At 32.9% G+C, this 7,339-nt stretch overlaps 1 long non-coding RNA gene across 1 annotated transcript; it reads right to left on the reverse strand.

The window, feature by feature from the left end:
• Positions 1–1,927: 1,927 nt before the first annotated feature.
• On the reverse strand, positions 1,928–3,952 carry LOC115881669. Its single transcript, XR_004050067.1, has 2 exons — positions 2,597–3,952; positions 1,928–2,329 (listed from the first exon to the last, which is right to left on the reverse strand). It is a non-coding gene; the product is annotated as an uncharacterized LOC115881669 (long non-coding RNA).
• Positions 3,953–7,339: the final 3,387 nt, after the last annotated feature.

The following is a 7,339-nucleotide window of genomic DNA, read 5'->3' on the forward strand; positions in this document are numbered from 1 at the left end:
TCATCATATATATTAGGTTTCGATCCATACATTGGTATGGATATTGTGGACATTGATATAAAGTAGACACAGATATTGATCTGTGTCAATTTTATACCAGAAGTTTTATTATTATTTGTATTATTTTTTTTTTGTTGATAATTTTCAGTAACTATGATATGCATATATAATTATATACTGACTAAAAACAAACTGACATCTGTCTCTGATATCTAAGGTTAAACGTGAAACCAATATATGATTTATTATTTTTCAGAGCAGTTCACGGCAAGAATTATATAATCTATTTATATACGTAAAACTGCAAGAAAACTATTTCTACTTTATGATTTAATTGATATGTCTATTCTTTCCGAAATTTCTAGATAAGAAAGTAGAACTGTTAGGGAACATTTATGGTAAAATTTTAATGCAGTAAACCTTAGACACATCATATCTTACAAAAGCCTCTTTCAACGAGAAACCATCCAGACATATTTAAGAAAAAATTCAAAGTCTGCGAAAGTTTTACATTAATGTTATTATAATCATCTCTTTCGAAAAAGTGTATTGTAGAGGAGAAAATATATATTATATACTGTAAGCTGTAAGAAAAAACTAACTTTTTGTTTCGATAATTTGCACAAAGTCTGTCACTTTGTCAAAATGTATAAAGTATTGGCCAAAACACAACACTGCTTTTATAGACCGAAATGGGTAAATATAAACTCTAAATGTAGATGGTGAGTATTCCAACATATGAAAGTCAAAGATTTACATAAACAAATTAGCATTTAACAGCCGTTATCATAAGGACCTCCTTTTGAAATGAGACACAGTTACGTGTTCTTAAGATTTAGAATAAAACTTACATTTCCATTAGAATAGCTTTTAGCCAAAATAGAGAAATTTATTTAGCCAAAATAGAGAAAAATAGGGAGACGTTTTTTTTCTTATATATATATACACACACACACTACATATTAGCTATGAAAATCTAGGATATTAGCTATTTTATTATTATATACATATTTGAGTTATTATATTATTAGCTGGTCAGCTAAGTTGATTACTTTAATGACTTGGAGGTCAACGTTAAGTTGGTTGACGCCTATTTTATGGTAGGAGGCTGGCAAGGCAGCAAACTGGAGGGTACCTAATGAATTGGCTGCTCGTGCCTCATGTATCACCCCCTCTTTTTCAAAGAAGGAAGTAAAGACATATTCGAATATCTGTCACAAATATCTGGATACATTCCGTTGTTTGTATGTTTTCCTCTAAGCAAGGTTCAAACATAAATTTATCCAGAGGTCCTTCTTCCTCATGATTTTCATTTGAAAATCCTTCAGAGGGAAAAATAGTTGATGCCTTTCGTACAAGATACCGTCAACCACATTAGGACTATGCGTCCGGTATCTATAACAACCGTCCATATTTGTTCCATGATATATTTATGAATATTTTTCTCTTCCTTTAAAAGAATATTAAGTCTACGACGAGTATTGTTAAATTTTATAACCCAGATTTTTTTTTTTTAAGAGTTTGATTTCGAAAATATGCTGGACTTCATCTTAACAATTATGACACAGGAGAGGATAGGCGACATGCCATGACTCCTTGGTAAATTAGGGAGCTAAAATATTTTCTCAGATATAAAAGTTGGACCTTGTTCTGTGCTGAAGCCAGATCATTGGCTAAGACTGAATTCGTCTCCCGAAGAAGAATGTATCATCATCGAAGAGTCGAATGTTCTGTAGTCTCTTTGGATTGCCCTTCCCCCAACAAACTGCACAAATCGCTAGATTTGGTTATTTTCCTCTTCCTAGTTGCTGACCTTGTGTTCGATCTGTTATGAGATAGTGACACTTAAATAACGACTGTCCTGCTTTTTGAACGTACAGCCTTATAAATATAATGTGTGGGGGAGTTTTCCTGTTGAAATATATCGTTTTTTTTTTGAGGGTCTAAAATTTTTAGATTTATCACTTGAAATTCTTTTGTGAAATCTACTTCTACGATAACGAGACCGAGAACGTCATTTATAAAGGAATCCCTTTCACACGGAGAAGGGCATTCACTAAAATTAAAAAATTTTGTATCATTGAGACAACAACACTTCGGTTATTATAATATTATCTCGATAGCGAGCTCTGGAATATCTTAAAAAAGGAATCCCTCTCACACGGAGTAGAGGATTATCTAAAAGTACTAACCTTTGTCTCGCTATGAAAAGAACACTGGGAGAAGAACAGTCCGTGTTTATACAATATTCCTCATCCCTTTGTTTTCTCCTTTCCTCTAATCCCCACATTTCGGGATGTACTTCTATTTATTTCCATCCAATATTCGTCTAAAAATAAATATTCTAAAAGACTTACATGTAATACGTGTAATTAATTTTTCGATAAGGCTATCGATAACGTATAAAAGAAATCCCTCCCACACGGAGATGGGCATTCTCTAAAAGTACGAAATTTTGTCTCACTGGGAGATACAAATATTTGGCACCTAAATATATAAATAATATTCCCTTGAGAGTGAGATCTAAAATCTCATAAAAAAAGAAATCCATTCCAGAGATAGGCATTTTCTAAAAGTACAAAATTTTGTTTCATACCTTATTTCATTGCTGGGAGATAAAACACTTCGGCATTTATAGTACTCTGTTGATTGCGAGATCTAGAATCTCATATAATAGGAATCCCTCTCACGAAGAGAAGGGCATTCTCTGTAAGTACGAAACTTTGTCTCACGGAGAGGACAACAGTTCGATATATATATGTTATTCTCATTTTTTCTTTTTGTCTAATTCCATTGTTTCCTCCTTGCCTCTAATTTCCATATTTCGAAATTTGCTTTTACTTTAATTATTTCCATTCATTATTTAATTTCCTAAAAATAAGTATTATAAGATACTCACCGGTAATACGTGTAATTAATATCTCGATAGGGGATATCAACAATGACTTATAAAAGGAATCCCTCACACGGAGACGGCCATTCTCGAAAAATGAGAAATTTGACTCCCTGGGTGATACAACACTTCGGCACAACTTCGGTATTTATAATATTCTCTTGATAGAGAGATTTAGAACCTCATACAATAGGAATCCCCCTCACGAGGAGAAGGGCATTCTCTATAAATAGGAAACTTTGCGTCACTGGGAAAACAACAGTTCGATATTTATAATATTATTTGATAGCCAGATTTCTAACCTCATATAATAGGAATCCCTTTCACGAGGAGAAGGGCATTCTCTAAATAGGAAACTTTGTCTCACTGGGAGCACAACAGTTCGATATATACGATATTCTTATTGCTTTCTCCATTTGTCTACTTCCATTGTCTCCTCCTTGCCTCTAATTTCTACATTTAGAGATTTGCTTCCACTTCAATTATTTCCCTCCATTATTTAATTACCTGAAAATAAATATTATAAGATACTTACCTGTGATACCTGTAATTTATCTCTCGATAGTGGGATATCAATATTGACTTATAAAAGGAATCTCTCTCATATGGCCATCCTCTAAAAGTACGAAATTTGACTCACTCGGAGATGCAACACTTTGGCATTTATAATATTCTCTTGACTGCGAGATATAGAACCTTATATAAATGAGAATTCCTCTTACAAGGAGAAGGACATTCTTTACACGTACGAACTTTGTCTCACTGAGAGTACAACAGTCCGATATATATAATATTCTTATTGTTTTCTTCTTTTATCTAATTCTAATATTCCGTTATTTACGTCCACTTCGTTTTTCTCTAAAAATAAATATTATACAATACTTACATATTGTTCCTTGTGTTCTACCTAGCTGTAGAACACCGTATATTACATAGTAATATCCAAAATGAGTAGAGAATAAACAAAATGGCTTCATCGATCTACGACGAAGAAATCGGAGAGCTACGATCCGCACTGCACCGTGCACGAAAGACGAATGAATACCGACCGCCGCGCCAGGGCCGGCGCGGTCACCTAGACTGGTAGCGGGAGGGAATTTAGCTTATAGCTTTAAAATTGTGCACGCAGGGACGGTACTACGTATAGAAAAATCAAGATAATACATTCGGACTGGACGCGAATATAATGACTTTTATATTGTCCATCACGTCGCAAAAATTAATACTTCTGTGGTGTTTGAAAAAAACAATATTAGAGAACAACGGCATACGGTCGAGTCGGCAGCTGCTGGCACGTAGACGTAGACGTATAGACTCTTTTACGTGTATAAAAAATAAAAATATAAGAAATGCGCAAGCGTACGTAAACGTTTACGTGTTTGTAGACCGACTCGACCGTATGCCGTTGTTCTCTATTATTAAACTGACATTAAGTGTCAAACTCAACTGACGTATCCATAGTAGTTGTAAAACTAGGTTACTCAGATTTACGCCAGATTTTTTAACAAACTCTATACCGGGTGCGTCTCAAAAGTGAACCCCCTATAACTTTTTTAAAATTTTCAGTTATAAAAACGGGATTTGGTATGTTGGTATATGACATATTGACAATTGACGTAAAGTTTTCAGATAAAATTTGGCGTATTCAATTGTTTTCGGTCACTTCCATTTCACCGGAAATGACTACAACTTTTGATTTCTAAATAGCACCTTCGGTATTTTTTACTTTATTCTATAGAAAATAACACTCTGAATAGAATCACATGCCATATGTCAATTTTTGACATTTTCGCATATGGTGTATTTGAAATTATAACATGCGGTTCATAACGAAAATTTGACTCGAAATACCAAGTGTGTGGTATCAAATTATTCGTAAAAAAATGCCTTTTCCAAATATGCTAATGAGCCACCCTCGTTCCATTTGCAAAAATTGAAATATGATTTAAAATACGATTTAAGCATCTTTTAACCGGCCAGGACAAGGCACTATTAGATGATCAAATCTACTTTTCCAAGGCTCCTTGATTAAAAATTGGTGTTTTTAACATAGCCATGGCACTCTAGATTGAAATTTAAAATACAAATAAAAATAAATAAATAAAACATATACCAAATCTCGTTCTCAAAAATTATAAGGATGAGTCACTTTTGAGACGCACCCGGTATAAATATATAAACTTTAATTCGTAAACTCAGTTTATTATAAACTTTAGTATTTGGCTTATTATACAGCGTTAATCGAAGGGTTGCTTCATACCCTAGCTTTAAAACACCTTGTGCAATAATATCGTTAGTGAAGTGTGTTTTTTGCATCTCATTGTACACTGATAAAAAAGATAGACTTGAACTAAAGTCGTCATCGTTCTTAAAAAAACATTTAGTGCCACGAGAATTTATTTCAGTGTAAAAGAAAATATTTTGCCTGAAGAAAAACTCTCTTAACTCAAGAAAACTGGTTCTCTTGAAAAATTCGAAAATTTCTCTTGAATTTATTTTCATTCAACCAAGTGCAAGTTACTTTGTTTTAAGATAATAAGAAAAATACGCTAGAAAGTACTTCATTCAAAAGACATGGCCATTTTTCCAATACCTAAATACTCTTGATGAAAAATAATAACGACACGCAAAGACGATGACGAAGGACGGTATATACAATCAGTCGGCAGTTCGATCAGTCGTATGTCGCATTTCATAGGTCGCACATCATAGTACGCACGGGTTTTGTTGCTTGGAATTTTGCATAATTTGCTTTTTAAGCGCATATCGTATAACAAATTAGTGATCGATATTAACATGCATTTGTCATTTTTTATGGACAAATATTATTTTATTTATATGGATTCTTTAAAGGAGTTTCGGAAAAACATGGAAATTAGAGCATTTATTTGCTATATTTGAAGGTAAGAGACATTTACCTAATGCACCTATTTAGATAATGCATGCGTTAATATATAGATAGAATAAGAATAATAAATAAGCAAATAAATACAAAAATTTTAGAATTTCAAGTCGTCGTATTAAAAAATTCAAAATGTGACCAAAGCTTATAATTTTAATTTATTTGCTTTACTCTGATTAATCGTGATGTAACATTTTTTTGTAATTTGTAGAGTGATGAACCACCCCAAAGAATACCAAGGAGTGAAGAAGCAGAAATAACTACTATTTAGGAAAATAATATCACACTTTACTTACTACAGACCAGGAAAACCTAAATTTATCAGAAAATAATATACCTCGTAATATGCCTGTATCTGATGTATAGACTTCTCTTAGATCAAAATAAATTCTAGTTGAGTCAATAGTATTTGCTATTGGTTTAAGAAAAGTGTCTCTTTAATCAAGAAATGTCCCTTTTCAATCAAGAATTTTTACATGAATCCAAGAGACTATTGTTCTTGTAGCAATAACTTCTTTGCATATTCATTTTGGGTCAAGAGTGAAATACTTTGGACAGATAGATTCTTCTATTCTCTAAAGTAATTTTTTAAAGCTTATGAAAAGATAGTTAATGTTTTGGGCAAAGAAACGTCGTTCTTGGCCCTATTGAAAAGCGCCAATCCTTTGGGTCAAAGTCATATTCATTTCGACTGAGAGATCCTTTTTTTTCAGTGTAGATTGCATAAAATATACTACTAATAAGAGCAAATAATGGGACATAAAACATTACAGAACGATGGAATCAGCCAGATAAGAATGATAGGTTGTGATTTATTATATTATCTTATAATATTGTTTCAATAGACATTGTCTTTGGCTCTAAAATAAAGCGAAACATCAAACTCACAATAAACCCGGTAATAAGATAAACAAAATTATATAGAAAACCGGTCCCCAACAAGTTCAATTATCGTTAAAAATATTTACAGTCGCGATTTCTATTGTACCTGAGCGTTCATTATCAATTACAATAGTTGATAACAGGTTGTTTACATACTTTGGTACTATGTCAATACGGCGATTGTTATGCGGTTGTTTCGCCGGCTTATCTCAATAGCTTAATTGAACCAACAGCCAGCTTATTAGGATTTAGCTTCAATCAGCGAGTAAACAATTCAATTGACTTGGCTAATGTTCCTCAGATTATTATTATTGTTATTTATTTTCTTAATATTACAAGCAACGGGTAAAAAAATATACAAAATCTATTTTCTTTTTGACCAAAACATTCCAGTTCCGAAGGTTTCTTAAAAGAGTTTACTAATACTTACTTACTCACTGCCATCCCATACAGCACATCAAATCACATTTACGATGTGTTTACATTATTAGATGTAGACACAGGGTGATACAATTCCCCCGATGTAAATATGCTACGTTTACACATTGTAGTTCAACACATATGCACAAAGGTTAAACGTCCGCCTCACAATGTAGCCACAGTATAGCATTTACGTATACACAAAGTAAGGGATACATAGTGTGCCGTAGGATACACAGTGC

Source organism: Sitophilus oryzae, unplaced genomic scaffold (genome assembly GCF_002938485.1).
Source record: "Sitophilus oryzae breed Bouriz unplaced genomic scaffold, Soryzae_2.0 scaffold_172_pilon_pilon, whole genome shotgun sequence".
NCBI classification, from domain to species: Eukaryota; Metazoa; Arthropoda; class Insecta; order Coleoptera; family Curculionidae; genus Sitophilus; species Sitophilus oryzae.